This window comes from Homalodisca vitripennis, chromosome 1, assembly GCF_021130785.1.
Source record: "Homalodisca vitripennis isolate AUS2020 chromosome 1, UT_GWSS_2.1, whole genome shotgun sequence".
In the NCBI taxonomy this organism is placed as follows: Eukaryota; Metazoa; Arthropoda; class Insecta; order Hemiptera; family Cicadellidae; genus Homalodisca; species Homalodisca vitripennis.
In genome coordinates, this window is record NC_060207.1 from 133,471,633 (window position 1) to 133,490,334 (window position 18,702).

Genomic DNA, 18,702 nt, shown 5'->3' on the forward strand with positions numbered 1-18,702 from the left:
GTCACGTGAATACTGGGCTCGCATTGCCTTCTGATACCGGTTTGGTTGCTCGGTCAAGGTCAGTACTATAGCTCTCATGATTTGCCATTTGGATACAAATTTTCCTTGTGGGGATTTTCTCTTAAAATTGTAACAAACTTATATACGGGAATAATGTCAGATCTCTGGATGTAAAATCATATATTTTAAATGAAAGCATAAATGTAAATAAATGTCTCGCGTAGTATATATGTTATATACATGAATATATATGTTTATATAATATATATATATATATATATATATATATATATATATATATATATATATATATATATATATATATATATATATATATATATATATATATAGAGAGAGAGAGAGAGAGAGAGAGAGAGAGAGAGGGGGGGGTGATGGTGGAGAGGGGGTAAGAGAGGGGTAGAGAGAGGTGGTAAAAAACTAACATTCATATTAACAGTTGTTTTACCGTTCTGTGTTTTTAGAAAGAATTGGGGTAGCTGGGTTGAGAAGTAGTAATGAAAGCATTCAAAGGAACATAAATTTAGTGGACCCTTCTTTTAGAATCGTTAAAAATAAAATCTAGGTCTACAAAACACTCCAAATTGATCTGAAAAGATGTCGAAAGAAAGGAAAAGAGTTGTTATATTTGCTAAGTCATGGGAAAAGTGTAGCATGGAATTTGTACAAAATAGAAACTGAATACAATGTATTTGGTTATTTTCAAGCTGATTCGGGGGGGGGGGGGGGTGGACAAAGTCTGGATAAACATGAAATGAAGGCGGTAAGACTGTGAGAGGGAAACCTTATGATTTTTCTGGTGGTTTTTTTTAGTGGTTTTGTTGGATATGCTGTAGAGACGTGACTTAGAGGAACGGCATTGTGTGAACAATGAGGTGATGAGGGCTAACTGTGCATTTAAAGAAATATTTAACCCGTTTTATAGAGGCCACTATAGCCGGGAGAAACCCATACACACATACACTGGAAAAAAAGGGAAATGGTAACTTTGCACACACACACACACACACACACACACACACACACACACACACACACACACACACACACACACACACACACACACACACACACACACACACACACACACACACACACACACACACACACACACACACACACACACACACACACACACACACACACACACACACACACACACACACACACACGCACGCACGCACGCACGCACGCACGCACGCGCACACACACACACACACATATATACAGAGTGTACATAAAGTCCTGCACGGGTATAATATTTTCTGAACGATAACAGATAAATAAATAAGGATTTTGGTACATCAATACTACACCTAAAAATCTACTTTTTGAAGGAACTATCAGTTTTCTGTAATATCATGGGGACGTCCCGCAAGGAGTCAGAAGGAAATCTTAAATAGGAGCATAGGTCAATATGGACATCATTTTAAAGGGCTTGTCTAGCAGAGTTTAATGCCGCAAACTGCACTCAAAAAGATTGATCCAGTACAAAATGGCGGCTGTTCAAAGATTTTACTTGGTTACATTTTATTAGTAGCCATAACCCCAGTAAAGCAAAACTGCAACCAAATAAATACTGCAGCTAACTACTACATGATGCTAGTCAGTTGTACAGAAGTGAATTATGACATTAGTTATCCTCAAGGGTTACAAATTTGGTCCTAATATATTGATAACGGGGAAAACCTGATAACAGTAACAATTAGAAATCTCAGCGACCTATAACGATCGGAAACACTTCCTGTTTTCATAAAGTGTTGAACAGTTCTCCCTACAGTTGTTCTAGAAATTGGCTGCCTCTCGTGAAAGTAGTTATTAAATAAATGGCATGCTTCTTCGTGTGATCGTCTGTTATTTCCCCAACCAACCATCATAAGAAGTGTTATACGTTCACGTTCGTCAAGCGACATAGTGTAGTTGAAGAACTACAAGCAATACGACAAACTCTTTTGTACTAAAGCGCACTGATAGAATGGATGGACAGCACTACTAAAACAAGAAAACTATATAGAATAGCCTACTATGAATAGACTGGCTAATAGGAAAGTCCTAACTGCGACCCAAAGATAAGAGATTTCTAATTGTTACTGTTATCAGGTTTTCCCCGTTATCAATATATTAGGACCAAATTTATAACCCTTGAGGATAACTAATGTCATAATTCACTTCTGTACAACTGACCAGCATAATGTAGTAGTTAGCTGCAGTATTTGTTTGGTTGCAGTTTTGCTTTACTGGGGTTATGGCTACTAATAAAATGTAACCAAGTAAAATCTTTGAACAGCCGCCATTTTGTACTGGATCAATCTTTTTGAGTGCAGTTTGCGGCATTAAACTCTGCTAGACAAGCCCTTTAAAATGATGTCCATATTGACCTATGCTCCTATTTAAGATTTCCTTCTGACTCCTTGCGGGACGTCCCCATGATATTACAGAAAACTGATAGTTCCTTCAAAAAATAGATTTTTAGGTGTAGTATTGATGTACAAAATCCTATTTATTTATCTGTTATCGTTCAGAAAATATTATACCCGTGCAGGACTTTATGTACACCCTGTATATATATACATACGAGTATATATATATATATATATATATATATATATATATATATATAATTAACAACCAGGGTAATGATACTTCAATGCTAGAGTTTCAAAAATTTTGTTTTGTATGGTTATAAAGAGATTATTAATACAGAAAATTAACTTGCACCAATTTTTTTATAATATATAAAACAGTATAAGGATCACAGCAAATTCAGGATCAAAGAAGAACAACTTAGCAATTAAATAGTATATTAAACTTTAAATCAATAAATGCAAAGTGGCATGAAATATTATTCAAACAGTAAATATACAAGTAATAAAAACAAAAATATAAAAAAGACTAAAGTTTCCAAACTTTTCAATAAGTTTAAATGTTTCTGATGACAATTTTACTGATGAAGCTTTTGTCATAAATAAAACACAACTATCTGATGACTAAAATTAAGGTTTATTAAGCTCTTTATTTTGACAAACGAAATTAGTATCTTAAACTTAGCTTACGAACTCAATTCAGTGAGTATTTATGTTGATTGTTTGCCTGTAGACAGTTTTATTGGAAAATAATTCACAAGAAAGATGTTTTTAAGTGTGTATCTGAATCAAACCTCTCTGGTGTTGACTACTATGACGTATCAATGACATTTTTACGGGAATCATTGATGTTATAGGTGATCAGTTTACCTACCTTTTAAAAGTTAAACGAAAGTATATTTTCCGATTGTTCAAATGTAGCCAAAGTAATTTCTATCTATAAGAAGATTGATAACATCCCCTATAGCTATCACCCCCTCTTCTTAGTATCAATTTAGACTCATAACCAAGCAGACTTGTCTATTCGAGTACTTTATTCCTATGTTTTAAGAAACGCTTATATTCATATTGTAATAACAATATTACAGTATAAATTAATGTATAATGATATTTTAATTTCTTTATTTTAACATAAATTAATTTTTGAATTCAACAAAAAACTGTGAAACGTGTATACATTATATTATAAACCAATTTCAATAATCGGTTACTTAATAAAACTTAGTGATAGTGAAAGTGTATGAGATGGTTATTCTTCTGTATCGGAATAAAACGTATAACCAGCTTATAATCTTTCGGGAAAAAACTGAACTTACTGCAATATAATTTGTATCATGTATTATATTTAACTAACCTCGTAGAACAGTTTGGTTTTAAGCAATTATCTTTCAAGACTAATAGAGATAGTTTACTAAACTTACTCTGTCGCTCAATAAAGTGAGTAATGAGAGTAATTTTACGAGAAAACGGATTAGTAAATGGAGAACGATCGCACCACATAAAATCTAAAGTTGCAGATTTACAGAGTTCCACATGGACTGAGCTAAATTACGGCACTTCGTAACTGATTGTCTTACAGCAAGCACTTACAGAGAGCGCTGCAACTGTTTTCTTATGGGCTGAGTAGTATAGGCGGGCGTTTCTTTCTTAGTCAGAGGAGAAAAGTAAAAATCCCTCAACTGTTAGTAACATAAACTCATATAATATTCGACATGTTTCTTCCTTATGTCGTTATACCAAAAGGCATATATAACTTATATGTTTTAGTGAAGATAGCTAGCGAAATAACTACATAATCTTCTAGCACGTACTTAATACAATTTAAAGCTGGGAATTAAAAAAAGTAGATTAGCCAAATGATAATAAAACCTTTTTTAAAATAATAAAACACAATACAATTGTAATTTCGTAATTAAGTATGATATTGACTCTTTGTTAAATATAGGCTAAATACTCTTAGATTAAATAGATTGTTATCACTTAACTTGTTTATAACTACCAACATACTATGCTTATGATTTAATTCATAGTAAAAACTTCAAAACTATATTACATTAACATTTAAGCATTGCAAAATTTATAGAAACGTAAAATAAATAAAATCATTAGTAATTATGATATTACAAATTCCAAAATTGACTTATTCTTCTGAAAATAAAATCCAAATAAAATATGATGTTTGATTTCTTTGGTGTCAAATTTTTTCCCACGCATATATAATACAGTTCTTGCTCTAATAATAATAGACTCTTAAATAATAATTCTTCTGTAAAAGACTAATTTTTGAAAAGTGCTGCTCCAACATAAAAGAAATTATTATATTAAAAACTACTATAGGGATACACCAGATGTCACATTATAATTGTTGGAGGAATTGAAATATTTTAGTGTAATAGTATAGGAAGTAATAAATGTTATTATTAATGCATTCCTTAACAATTGGTTATCAAAGAGATAAGGTTAGAAAGTCTTAGAAAACATTAATTTTTGAAAGGGTAGCCTAAAAAAGCACAACTTCATTGATAAATGGTTCAGCATGTTTACGACTGCTGAAAGAAAAAAAGAGTGATGGACACTAACATGGGGCATATTGATGACATTGCTCTATGAGATAACAAGTGAGATCAGCAAGTACTTGTTCATTCATTGCAATGGGCTTACAAAATATAATTATAACGGGCTATCGAAGGAACTAATAAAACGCATGAGTTATCACACACATACGGACGAATTACAATTTGATATTTTTATTCCGAAATATTAGCAACACACCTTCAACCAAGAGGAACATATGTACTAAGTTTCAAGTCCACATAATCTTATCATGAGTTATCGCGAAGAGAGACAGGGGTATGGCTAAATTCCTCTTTACCTCAAGGGATCTTCCTATGACCAGCATTAATCTATATATCAAGTTCTCTAAACTTATCTATCGCTTGTTATAGCGCAGAACGGGCAGACTGGAAAGAACAGTTAGACGGGCGGACAACCACAAAACTTTCAATGGACGTGGTTTCACTTATTGATTTTGAAGAAGAGCAGGTCAGCTTCTTAATAATGGACCAGAAATGGGACACGAGTGTTGCGAAGGCCGGGGAAACCATCGACTGAAGCAAGCAAATTTTACAATGAGATGAGTGCTGCGATACTGACAAGATGTAAATTAATATTGATCCTTACTATCTTTTTTTAAGGTATAAAATTAAACAAAATACTATGTATTCCGATGTATGTCTCACTGATGCTGGTAAAACATGTCTCGCTTTTAAATGTCAGGGCTTTGAAATATTGCCCTTAAACCTAATTATCAAATGATTCGATAGAAGGTTTGGAAAGGAAAATATATTCCGATAGCCATCACTTCATATGCAAATATCTTTTAAAGTATATGCTTAGACTACGACATCCTTGTTATACTACCGGAGACAACTATTTCTACAATTAAAACCGGAGTCTAATCCTTGGAAGCGTAGACAACATTTTTCAGATGTAACCCTTGGCAGTTTACCCTTTAACGCTCACTGGTCGATATTTCAAACCACCTCATTATTTGCTCTGTGCACGCTTTATTTTTTACTTGTAATCCCTAGAAGCACGGTGGTTGAAATTTAAACTACACCGAAATTTCTTTCTGTGCACACCCCTAAAAATTTGCAAATTTAACATGTTTTATTGATTTAACTTAATACTGGGGTTGTATCTAGACTTGGAAAAAATAATTTAAAAAAATCTTTTCTTTTATTTGATATATTTTTGGCTATGGTTGATATATTCGACCAGTGACCTTTCAGGTATATGCATAATACCTCATGCTCACTGGTTAAAATTTCAACCACTTATGGGATAGGGTTAAAAATGTACAAATAATAATGAATACCACATTATTTAAACAGAAAAAGTTAATCGCATTAAACAGAAACTTAGTTTCATCTTAAACATAATTGTTATAAAAAAAAAATCTATTATTAAAGCAAAACAGTAATCCAAACCAATATAAACCAAGATTATCATAAAATCTTAATTATTTAAAGCAAAAAAAGCAATATATATATATATATATAAAAACAGCTTAATTCAAACTAACTATGACAACGAAAAAGTATTTTAATTCAATGGTAAAAATTAAAAAATTTTAAATGTAAACAATGTTACATACTGTACATATTAAATCAAAACATATTTTGATTTAACCATATTCAGAAGAAAAAAAAAATATTTATAGGCCTAATCAATACGTAGTCATTTGGAAATGAAAAAAACATATTTAATCTAACCTAATTAAAAACCTAAAAAATATTAATCAAAAAAAGAAGTAATGAATATAAATTATAGCTCAGGGCTTGTGGAATGGGGCGAAGCAGGCTAGACACGGCGGCTGCATCACATTTCTCACAGGCCAATACTTGTGCGCTTACATTTTTTCGTATTACATCTTGCACATCTACGAGAAGAAGTGGAATTTGAAAATGTTCTCCAACATTATTAAGGTCTAAATTCATTACCTTTCTACCAGTTACTTTGTTTGCAGTTACTGAGGTATTAGCTTTTGGTGTTCTACTACGGAAATTCCCAATGAGTTCTGCTGCCAGCTTTTCACAAAAAAGTAGTTGTGTCATTGGTTTTTTTCTATTTTCAGTTGAAATATACTTATACAAAATAAATGAGTTGACTATGATAGATTCTAAAAGAAAAGAAAAGATTTTTAACCACTATTTTCTTGATTTCTGGGCCATTCCATAACATGATTTGTTTTATACTACAAAATCATCTCAAAATTGTCATGTAAACTTTCAAGCAGTCATTATTTTTTTGTTTATAACTTGCATGCCCAAAGATATTCGTCTTATCTGATAATTTTTGTCTTCTAGAGGAGAATATCCACATTAAAAGTGTTTAACACCAATTCAAATTCTATAAAGATAAACTTTTTATATTTATTATAAAAATTACCATAATTTAGGACAAAATTCATTTAGTGTGATATTTAATTTGTTTTAAGAGTCTACATGGCTAATATAATTTAAAAACAAAGCATAATGTAAAGTCTCATATATCACAACCAATGCTAAAATAATTTAAAATGTATTACAATCTCACCTTTACTCAGCTGCAGTTAAAAACGTAATGGCAAACAGGATTTTCTCTGATGTCACTATTCCTAGACGCACGCTTGGTCGCAGAATGAGCCCACTTTTTTTTGTTTATCTCGATAGAGTGCAGTACAAGTTCCGTTCATGTCTATTTCATATCCCAACATGTCAGGTGGAATTCCAAGAATGGCTAGTGCTGACAAGGACTATATTCGCCCATCCGTATGAGCCAAACTTACCTTAATTGAAAGTGGTTGAAATATCAACCACCGTGCGTAAACGAAACTGAATGCATTTTTGGGTGTGCACAAGGAAGTTTTCCAAGTGGTCGATATTTCGACCAGTGAGCGTTAAGGAAATTAAACATATTTTAGGCAACCTATAAAGGGTTAAGAATAAACTACATGAAAATTAAATGCTTTTAACGTTTAAAATTTATAACAGTTTTAATAAAAACTTTTCAAATAATACAATTTATTAAACATATTTACCATCAGCACTTTGATTAACTGTATGTGACCAAAAACCAGAATTAATGACATTTAAAGTGGTAATTCTTGAAGTAAGAGTCCCTAAACATGAATACGTATTTGGACGCAAAACTCCTTTAAAGTATTTAGCAATTTAAACAAACCTACTTGTGAAAAACGAACAAATGCACCACGAAGCGAGTGAAGACTTTGATTTTATTCTACCCTCACCCCACTAACTTTATTACGGTCGAACTGATTGTGAGGCCGTCGAACTCGTTCCGTGTTCTTAACTGGTTCCACTCTATTATGTCTGGCGAACATAACATTGAATAAAAATCAAATAGGGGTAGAAAAATTCATTATATTTGATTCAGTATTTGTTGTTGACGGAAACTGGTAAATTATTCAACTAAATGTTTTAGAATGTTTCTGGGACATTTATATTACATCATTGGTCTTAACTTCAAGACTTCACTTCACTGGCTGTAAATATTTGAGTAGGAATTACTGATATCATAATAACTGAAAATAAAATATTATGGAATTTTACATGATATTATATTGTATTTTAGGTTAAAATTTAATGATTAAAAAGCTATTTGATTTACTTGGGATGCCATTTGACGGCACAGTTTTGCCTATGGTGACAATGCTATACAGTGAAACAATTCGTGTGAAGCCGCAGAGAAGCCTGTATGTTTGCGAATCCATTTCAATCCCATAAGTGCTTCTTAACTGTGAGATGAGTTATTTAAATCGGAATTTAATGTTATCGTATTGTTGTCAGTATTATACTTTTAACCAAATTATGGTTTTACTTTTTGTTGCAGTTGTTGAATAAAACTAGTATCCTTAATTTAAATATTTTCCAATGTACATTCAATGTACACAAAGCAAACAGATAATCATAAAGTGCGTATTGAAGAGAGATGGACAGAATATATTTATTTAAAAGTATGAGAAGAAAACTTGAAGACGAAAGTTTAAATTAGAATCATATCTGAGACAGTGACAAGAATAATAGTCACGTTCACCTCGGCCATCTGACGTTTATTTGTAAGCTTATTCGGGTACAACTTTTACTAAACTTTTAGTTAGCTTTCACATCGCGACCGTGAAATGAATTATTAAAACCTTGCAAGAACCGGTCACCAGTATCCATTCAAGAGTTAAAACATACAACTATTTCACATACTGAAAGATGTTTTTTACTGAAGGATGTATTCCAAAATAAAATATTTTGACGTGACAACGTCTTAAATTAGGTTGCGGCTCGGAGTCACTCATGAAAAAGTGTAACGCCCGGTAACGTTACGATGCCCGTCCAGTGGGTCCGTCGCACGGGATCCGCACGGAATAAAGCAGATAACTGTGGGTCCGCCGCACGGGATAAAGCAGATAACTATGTTTATTCGTGAAAATGTGGAGTGCTTAGATTCGTCATTTACAACAACTACAACAATAAAGGTAAATAATTGTACACTGATATTTCATTATCGTAAACTATGATTGATTTATTAATTGTTAGATTGACACAAAAGTTGAGAAACTGAGTTTATAGGTTATGTCATACTATTGACAAATGTTGATAGTGTTAAGTAAATTATTAGTTTAAATCACTCTGCAATCAATCGTAATTCAGTCGATTGAGAAGAAACAGCGCGTATTGCTAGTCAAACATTTAAAATAACAAATTATAACCTCTAACCTGTCATAACAGTGCGACCAAACAAACGAACTAAACCGACCAATCACCACGCGCAGACTTAGAATTTAACTGTGTTTAGCAAGAATTTCAAATTCCAATTTTAGTAAATGTTTTATTCAACTTTACCATTTACAATAACAAATTTTAATTAATTTCAAATTATGTACAATGTTTTAGTAAACAAAATATATTTCTATAGTTAAAATTTGTGCAATTCTTATTTTCATTCAATTCCTTGTTCCTATTGTGCAATTTAATAATATTCATATCAATAAATATTCTACCGAAAAAAAGACGTTGTCACGTAAAACCTTCGCCCGTAAAACCGACTTTACAGGCAACCATAATTTTTTTTTTATAATTTAAGAAAATATAAGTTGGGTTGTGTTTTAGTATAAGAGAAACGGTTTCTATACATTTTGAATAAGATTTCCAATAATGTGTAAAGGATTTTGTTTAAAATAATATACACCGCTCATACCAGGCATTTTAAGAATAAGTAATTTAAACCGTAATTTTAAATATTGGAAGATCTTGCAATGCATACATGAAAAAAGCAACAACAGGTTTTACCAGGTTTTATTATGTATATTTAAACTGGTAGGCAAATGATTGCAAGAACAGAATCGCTAGGATGAAGGTAGTTAAGAGATGAGAAATTACCTGTTAAGGGGTTAGTATTAAGTAGTACTTAGCTCTCACAATATCTAATTAGAGACATTAGATGAAGTAAAAATTCTCTAATGTGACGTTTCAGATTCAGAATAAAGTAAGAGATTGAGGAGTGTAGAGTAACGGAAGTTTTGCATAAGTTATAAAATATTTGAGAGAACGGTCTATATAAAATATGCAGTTAAAAGGTCCATCTACACTATAAAAAGATGATTAGGAGTGTAAAATGTCAGTTTTAATGAATAATAAATTTTGGCTAGATTATTTTCTAGAACCTTATGAAAAGAACTGTCATCAAGTTTTATAGTGTATTGAACATAGTTGATGGTGGTAAAAGAAGAAAAATATCTAAGCAAATTAGCGTAAAGTAAGGAGTAGCCGTTTATTTAGTTCCCTACAGTTTGTCTGGACGTGAAAGGAGTTAAGCTACGTCTTGTCTGACAGGTACAAATTAACTTTTATTTACAGTATAGAGTCATAACATTTGAATTGAACTCCTTTACTTCTAAAACTTTTTAAAAAGGGTTGCTCACTTTATATTGCACAAATAATTGTTCAGGTATCTATGTTGTAACAGGAGATTTGCTGAGTTACTGGTTCATCGACGCCCAAAAAACCATGAAAGATAGAGACTTGAAGTTGGGTACATAGGTTTATCTTGTAACCTAAACGCAAACTAAGGAAGAATTTCTCTCTCAAACCTCAGAGGTCCCAAACCTTTACTGGCCTCTAAAGTTGCTAAAATTCTCGTATAAAAATGCATGCATTGTAGCAATTAACTGAATAGCGCTTACCCGTGACTTCTTACCCCAATTTCATGTTAAAATCCTGATAAATTTTATGTTTAAAGTACTTATGAAATAAATCATTTTTTTCCTGCAAAATTACTTGAATATTGATTGAATTCAGTAGCTACAACGATTTCAGCAACAAATGAACTACAGTAGTCGAAGTTCTTAGCTTTTCAGCTAAAGAGCTTATGGTTATTTGTGTAGTTAAGCGGAAGTAGGCATATTCTCGATACATGTTATTATAATGTAGAGCTTGAGATGTTACACGAAATCGCGAATGGGTTTTATGTTATGTTATGCACACTTACACTTCTGATTCTCATGAATTATATTTCTGACACCATGGTTGTGCTTTAATTGTTGGAATATATATGAGGAACCGAACTGAAATGCGTACTTAGCTCAGCGAGCATATACTTCTGACCCTTGCAGATTACTTCTGGTCGAAGGTATTTATAATTAATTGAAAGACTCAATACTATTACTCAATACTTCAAAATTAATTCTGCTTCAGAAAAGATAAACATTTAAATAGTGATTTATATTTGTTAACGAAAAGTGTTCATGAAATGATTAACCGTCTTAAAATAATTTTCAAGACTAGCTCTAAAAACTAAAGTGTTTCTAGACACTGTCTACTTTCTGTGGTAGTAGTGGCTTACAGTAGCATACACGGCTTTAGACCACTGCTTGTCTTCAATGTGAACACCCTCAAAAGTTGAGCACAGTTAATTGACATTTTAAACAAATTGTAATTCTTAGACACGTTACGAACTTTTTAATGTAGATAATAATAAACAATAAAGTAAAATATATTTATTCAGATATTATCCTTGGCTATGTTTAATTTTTAGCACAAAAAAAACTCAACTCAAGGACTTAGTCGATCATACCAATATGAATTGCCTTCGAATAACCGAAGATTAAATATTAGGGCATGCAAATTTCCAGTTGACTTTTATTTTAAGTTATGAATAGATTGCTTAAACAAAGACATAAAGTATTGGGACACTGTCATTTGTGAGAGTTTGACTTTTAAAGATGGATGATAAACTTTTCGGAGTCCAATAAAAGTGTTCTTCCTCTATTCAAAAGTTTGATAATTTACTGAATTAGTTCCCAAACATGATTATATGCTTAAAATAAAAAAGTTTAAGGTAAACTTTTCTGAGATTCAAATTATTTTGCATGGATGACAGTCTATTATGCAGGGTGAATCAGTCCACCCGGGTCACTGATTGTAGACATGTAACAAGTGAAGATAGAAACTCCATTTGAACTGTAACCTCCCTTCCCTATTTTGTGGTCAGATAATTCGATAAAATTATTTTGATCCCCTAAAACATCTGGAAGCAGGATATAGTCTTAGCGTGAGCATAAGACTATTGCTGCCCAAGGTTCTTGGTGATATGGATTACCGGGCTTGCGGGAACGGGATTGTTTTCATTTAAGCTTATAGAATACAGCATTGTAGCAAAGGGGGTGAAATAAAGTTAGAACTTATAACGTAGGATAAATAAAACAAGGCATAGCAGCATTGTTTATATAATTTAATACCTTTAAATAATAGTTTATATTCATCTTTCTTAGATTCTTTATATTTTAACCTAGATTGCAGACTAGTTTTAGGTTAGTTATGTACCTGAGGAAGATATCAGATTGCAGACCTTGAAACTTAGTGTTACAGATTTTTGTGACACTGTACAGTGGCAAATATATTTCCTTTAGTTACAAATAGTTCTAATATACAGTTTTAGTCATAACCATATACAAAAATAACACATCGATTATTTTACACGAAGAGCTAAAGCATAAAATATTGGTGAAATTTTTTATAAAGAAAAAGGAAATAAAGAAAAAAAAACTAAAACACAACGTTTTGAGGACTGTATGATTTTTTTCTTCAGGTGTAATGCCCTAAAAATAATATATTAATTAGGTAAAAAAGTTAATAAATTATGAAAATATGGTGCTTCTAGCATCATAATCAAATGTAAAAGAAGAAATTGATGCGCCATTCTCACCACGTGAAACAAAAAGTAAGACAATATAAAATATAAACGAAGCTATCTCAGTAACACCAAGGGTGCAATTTTTACTAGTAATGAAGTCTAATATTTCTCCTGATACTAAACACTTATAAACTCTGTTGGTGTGAACATTACAATGAGAAAAAGCTAATGTAATAGGAGTAATAGACACTATATGTTTTTAATATAGAGTTTCCATTTAATTATATATAACGTGAAAAATATAGTAACGAATTCTAAAGGAGTTAATGGTAAACTGCGGCTAGTTCCTATCCTAACTTATTATCACCAAGGGAAATCTTCTCCGATAGAGCCAAGGAGATATAGTAGTGTAGTATAAGTGTTTGCAAATGACTATTAAGTTAATTTAGGTTAGGTTGGCAGTATTGATCAAAATTAATCATTAGTGTAATGGACAATCAGTAAACGCCGTGGTGGAAGTAAATTGTTTTAGAGATGTATTCACTGGTCTTGCACCATGTACTTCGATACATGGTTTAAATTACATGGCTGCTGTTTTAAAAGCCTATTTCACTACAATCTGTAACCAACATTTCAGAAGAATCAAAAACCAAAGCAAGCCAAGATAATATTATAATACTATCCTTTACTACGACGGATGTAATAGCTGTGATAGTGTATTTTTGACATTGAGTTCATACGCGAACTCCATTAATTATACTTGCACAATGACCACAACCTCTTTGTATTAGTAGGCTGTCATCAAATATTTATAAAATATGTACCAAATATCCTTTTTGAAGCTAAATTTTTGTTAGTCAATAATTGTGGTTGCGTTAGTTTTCGTTAAATTTTAAAGCGATAAAAAACAGCATTGAAACTGTTGAACATTATTTTAACGTCTTTGTCAAGTAGTTGGAATTGGCCTAATTTAATCAAGCTGCAAAGTTATCTTTCATCTTATCCAAGCTAACGAAAAAATCCGAAGAATATGATTCCTGATTTTATGATTCCTGCTAACGAGAAAAGTAAAACTCCCTTCACCTTGGTACTCATAGGCTCTCGTAGCCGAAAAGCCTTTCAGTGTTTCAGTACGAGCCCCTATTGCAGCCGTAATTGGACCTTGGGATTAAAAAGTTGATACAGAAAATTAAATATATATACTTGTGGCCAGGGGGTGAGAAAACACTCCAAACTTTGCATTCGGAAGTTCTTGAGCTACCAAGCTCACTTAGTAGAATAGTTAAAGCAGCGGGTAAGACGTATTTCCGTCTACCGATAAGTCTGGGGTGTACGGTCTCTGCGGATGTTGTAGGACCACTCTCCCGGTCAGGGAAGGGATGCAAATTTTTACAGTATTAATGGTAGGGTTTTTACACAAGTGGGCCGAGCTGGTTCCCTTAACATTTTTTAAAATTTCCAAAATAGCTTCTAAATGTTTTAACAAGATTCTATTGTCCTACGGAGTATCAAAATCCGTTACCACTGGCAAGGGATCACAGTTCATGGCAAAATTCTAACGAGACCTACTGTACGGCACCATGCAGTTGAAGGCCCCTTACAGTTCCCAGAAAAATCTAGTAGGAAGATCAAATAGAACACAAAAAAACGACGGTTGCTCTATATATTAATCGCCAATCCTTATCAATCGGGTGCATACCTCAACAGGTTCTACGGCATATGTGTTTGAATAGCCAAATTAACTTATGATAGGAAGATCAAATATCTATCATAAGACGTAAATTAATTGGTGTATATAGCAATAGCCTAGTTTTATATTCAATTAAGATACTTGCTACGTCGGGACTCGAATTCGGATCCCTCACGAAATAATACAATAAATAAACCGCAATAATGATCAAATTGGCCGTTCCTTCAAATTAAAATTTAAAGAATCTCTAAAAGACAATAATGTTAGCAAATTTACATAGGCTGACGCCCATCTAAACGAATCTATCTTTACATATACAGAGACTGAAAAAAACTGAGAATTTCAATATAGGCAAAAAGAGTAATCTTGTGTAGCATTGAGAAAATATTGAAGTGTAACATGTGCTAAACTAAGTATAACAATAGTACTATAATACAAATGCCTTAATAAAAATGTTTTATTGTTCAATTATTTTACCAAAACTAATTACAGAAAACAATAAATACCAACATCTATTTAATCGTAATTTCTCATTTTAACTTATCATCAAATTGTTTACCTTTTTTAATGTGTTGTATGTCAATACATCTTACTTAATTATTATTATTTAATTTCCTATAACCTTATAATATATTTCAGACGTGGTTTTTTTGAAACTGAAATGTATACAATAAGTATTACAATGATTAAAAAAGGTTTCAATGTTTGAATACATTCATTAGTATTATACAAATGTTCAGTTTTAATCTATTTAATAACTCATAAAATGATAATATAAAACATGGTTACTTTCTTTCCTCACTCTAGAAAATACTAGTATCATTAAAGTGCATTCTTTATTGGAAAGTTAAGTATTTAATAAAACAGGCGCCCATCTCTCCACAAACACTTACCAAATTTAACTTTATAACAGGTACAGCTTTACTGCACGTAATACAAAGCACATGATATTAAATAAATATAATTTGAACGATTACGATTTGAATAAATAATTAGTACGTTTGTAGGGAAGGAAACACATTTAAAATAAACCTGATATCTGTTTCAGTTAGAGATTTTTTTTATAAAAAACGCTTTCTTTTGCATTGATATACAGTGATACACAGAGCCTCCTCTGAACACATACACACGCATACCTTGCCGAATGAGGAAAAGAATTACAGCAGACTGTTTCCCTCAGAACTAAAACAGGTCGGCGAGTATTGGTTCACTAAGAGAGAAGAGCAGGAAAGTCCGCCGATATTGTCGGTCTCTAAACTGGTTAGCTAACTCGTCTCTGACCTATCTATTACCTCGAGGTGTTCACTGAATAAGCTATTAGTAGTTCTGTCCAGGGTTTTTGTAATTATATGCATTTTTACTTCTGATCTTTATCTTTGCAGATTTTAGTAGTTGGGGTTGGAATCGAGTAGATAAAGGTATTTTACTAAATGTTAGCCTGGCGATATGATAAGGGTCATGTTTAAAATCGGCAATAAAAAAAAAAAAAATTATGGTTGCCTGTAAAGTCGGTTTTACGGGCGAAGATTTTACGTGACAACGTTTTTTTCTCGGTAGAATATTTATTGATATGAATATTATTAAATTGCACAATAGGAACAAGGAATTGAATGAAAATAAGAATTGCACAAATTTTAAGTATAGAAATATATTTTGTTTACTAAAACATTGTACATAATTTGAAATTAATTAAAATTTGTTATTGTAAAATGGTAAAGTTGAATAAAAACATTTACTAAAATTGGAATTTGAAATTTTTGCTAAACACAGTTAAATTCTAACTCCGCGCGTGGTGATTGGTCGGTTTAGTTCGTTTGTTTGGTCGCACTGTTATGACAGGTTAGAGGTTATAATTTGTTATTTTAAATGTTTGACTAGCAATACGCGCTGTTTCTTCTCAATCGACTGAATTACGATTGATTGCAGAGTGATTTAAACTAATAATTTACTTAACACTATCAACATTTGTCAATAGTATGACATAACCTATAAACTCAGTTTTCTCAACTTTTGTGTCAATCTAACAATTAATCAATCAATCATAGTTTACGATAATGAAATATCAGTGTACAATTATTTACCTTTATTGTTGTAGTTGTTGTAAATGACGAATCTAAGCACTCCACATTTTCACGAATAAACATAGTTATCTGCTTTATCCCGTGCGGCGGACCCACAGTTATCTGCTTTATCCCGTGCGGCGGACCCACTGGACGGGCATCGTAACGTTTACCGGGCGTTACACTTTTTCATGAGTGACTCCGAGCCGCAACCTAATTTAAGACGTTGTCACGTCAAAAAAGTAGTGGCTTCTACCTGTTCTATTTCTTAACGTTCCCAATGAGTTGGCTCTCAAGCTTGATATAGGTTACTTTATTCTGCCTCAAGTGTATTAAATAGAGTTTCAGTCAGAAAACTGGCATTCCCAATTTTCCAAGAAGTGGAATGATGATTGTTCCGACGGGAAATTAAAGTAAAAAAGATAACTATGAAAAATTTAAAACATTTTAATCTTGTCTATCCTCACGTGTTAATCTCTAACTAAAGTGGCATGGCTGATGATCGATTTATTTCATAGGAAAGCTCCATTTAAGATTTTACAATAAATACGTTGTGTTCTTATAGAAAGCCTTCCCGACTTTAATGACCCACTAATGTCGTAGTTATGTTATATCTATTTTATATCCAAATTTATTCTCATCATAAAAGTTTATTTCGTTAGACTAAATCGCCATGACCGCTTGATTTGCACAAGAGAAATATACTATAGACTACTTTATTACGCATGTTGTATCAAGAAAAGATTGTGGAGGCTTTTATTCGAATATTTATTGATTGATTTAACAAGTAATATTAAATAGACGCATACATTTTTGTTACAAAAGTTTTCAAATAAATGCATACATTATTATTCCGCATAACTATACAAATATTCACTATAGACAAAGTTTAAGTTGACATAACAGATATTGTTTCTGCTTTTTAAGTCTATTCAACTAACTTTCTAAATGGGTTGGATTGGAACATTTGCGATTCTCCTGAGCTATTTTTATTTGGGTTGTTGTAAACTGATTTAGTAATGATTTTGTTTAGTGTATTTTGACATCTATTTAGCATATCTTCTGTAGCATTGGAGTGAATATTTATGTATTAAAACATTATATTTTCTCCATTTCTTTCCGTTTCAGCGTGGGTGTCCATGCAGAAGTTGATTAAGTTTTTAAATAATTAATGCAAATGCTAATAATCCTTTACTGGTACTTTACTTCACACTTCCTCGGTATTTATGCCTTTATGTTTGTAATAATTTTCAAGTGTAAAACTGTCTTGAAGTCTCACATCTCACATTTATACTCCAGTTACAAACAGTAAGGACACAAAAAGACTAATATTCTGGGTTTACACCTTCTCTAACGCCAAATAAATTTGTTAAGTTGGGTTATACTGAACTTGATGATTTTACTATAGATCTAAATTCTTCTTTGTATAATAATCCTAAAGATTTTTAGATATCCTTTCATGAGCCTTTGAAATATCTATTCTATAAAATTAACATGAAAATTTAGCAATTTCTCAATTTACACTGATGACATCTACCTTAATTTCGTACCCATAGAAATTTATCACAATGTAAAAAAGAAAGTTACAAGTTAAGAGTGCAGACTTGCTACCTGATTATGTTAATTTTGGGCGATAACTAACCTATCAAATATTTTTAATTTTGTGATCAACTTCAGTGTAATATAAATTTTTAATATTATTTCTAATCTAAATTATTTATCTGGTTGCGTAAAAAACAGATTTACATTTGAAACAAGAAAACATTAAAGCGTAATTATGATCAAGAGTGGTTTGATCAATGTTTTCAAGAACTGTTCTAGGCGACTCTACGTTATAATTGATCTACTCTTCTGAGTATGCGTTTTGCCGTATAAAGCTGTAGAA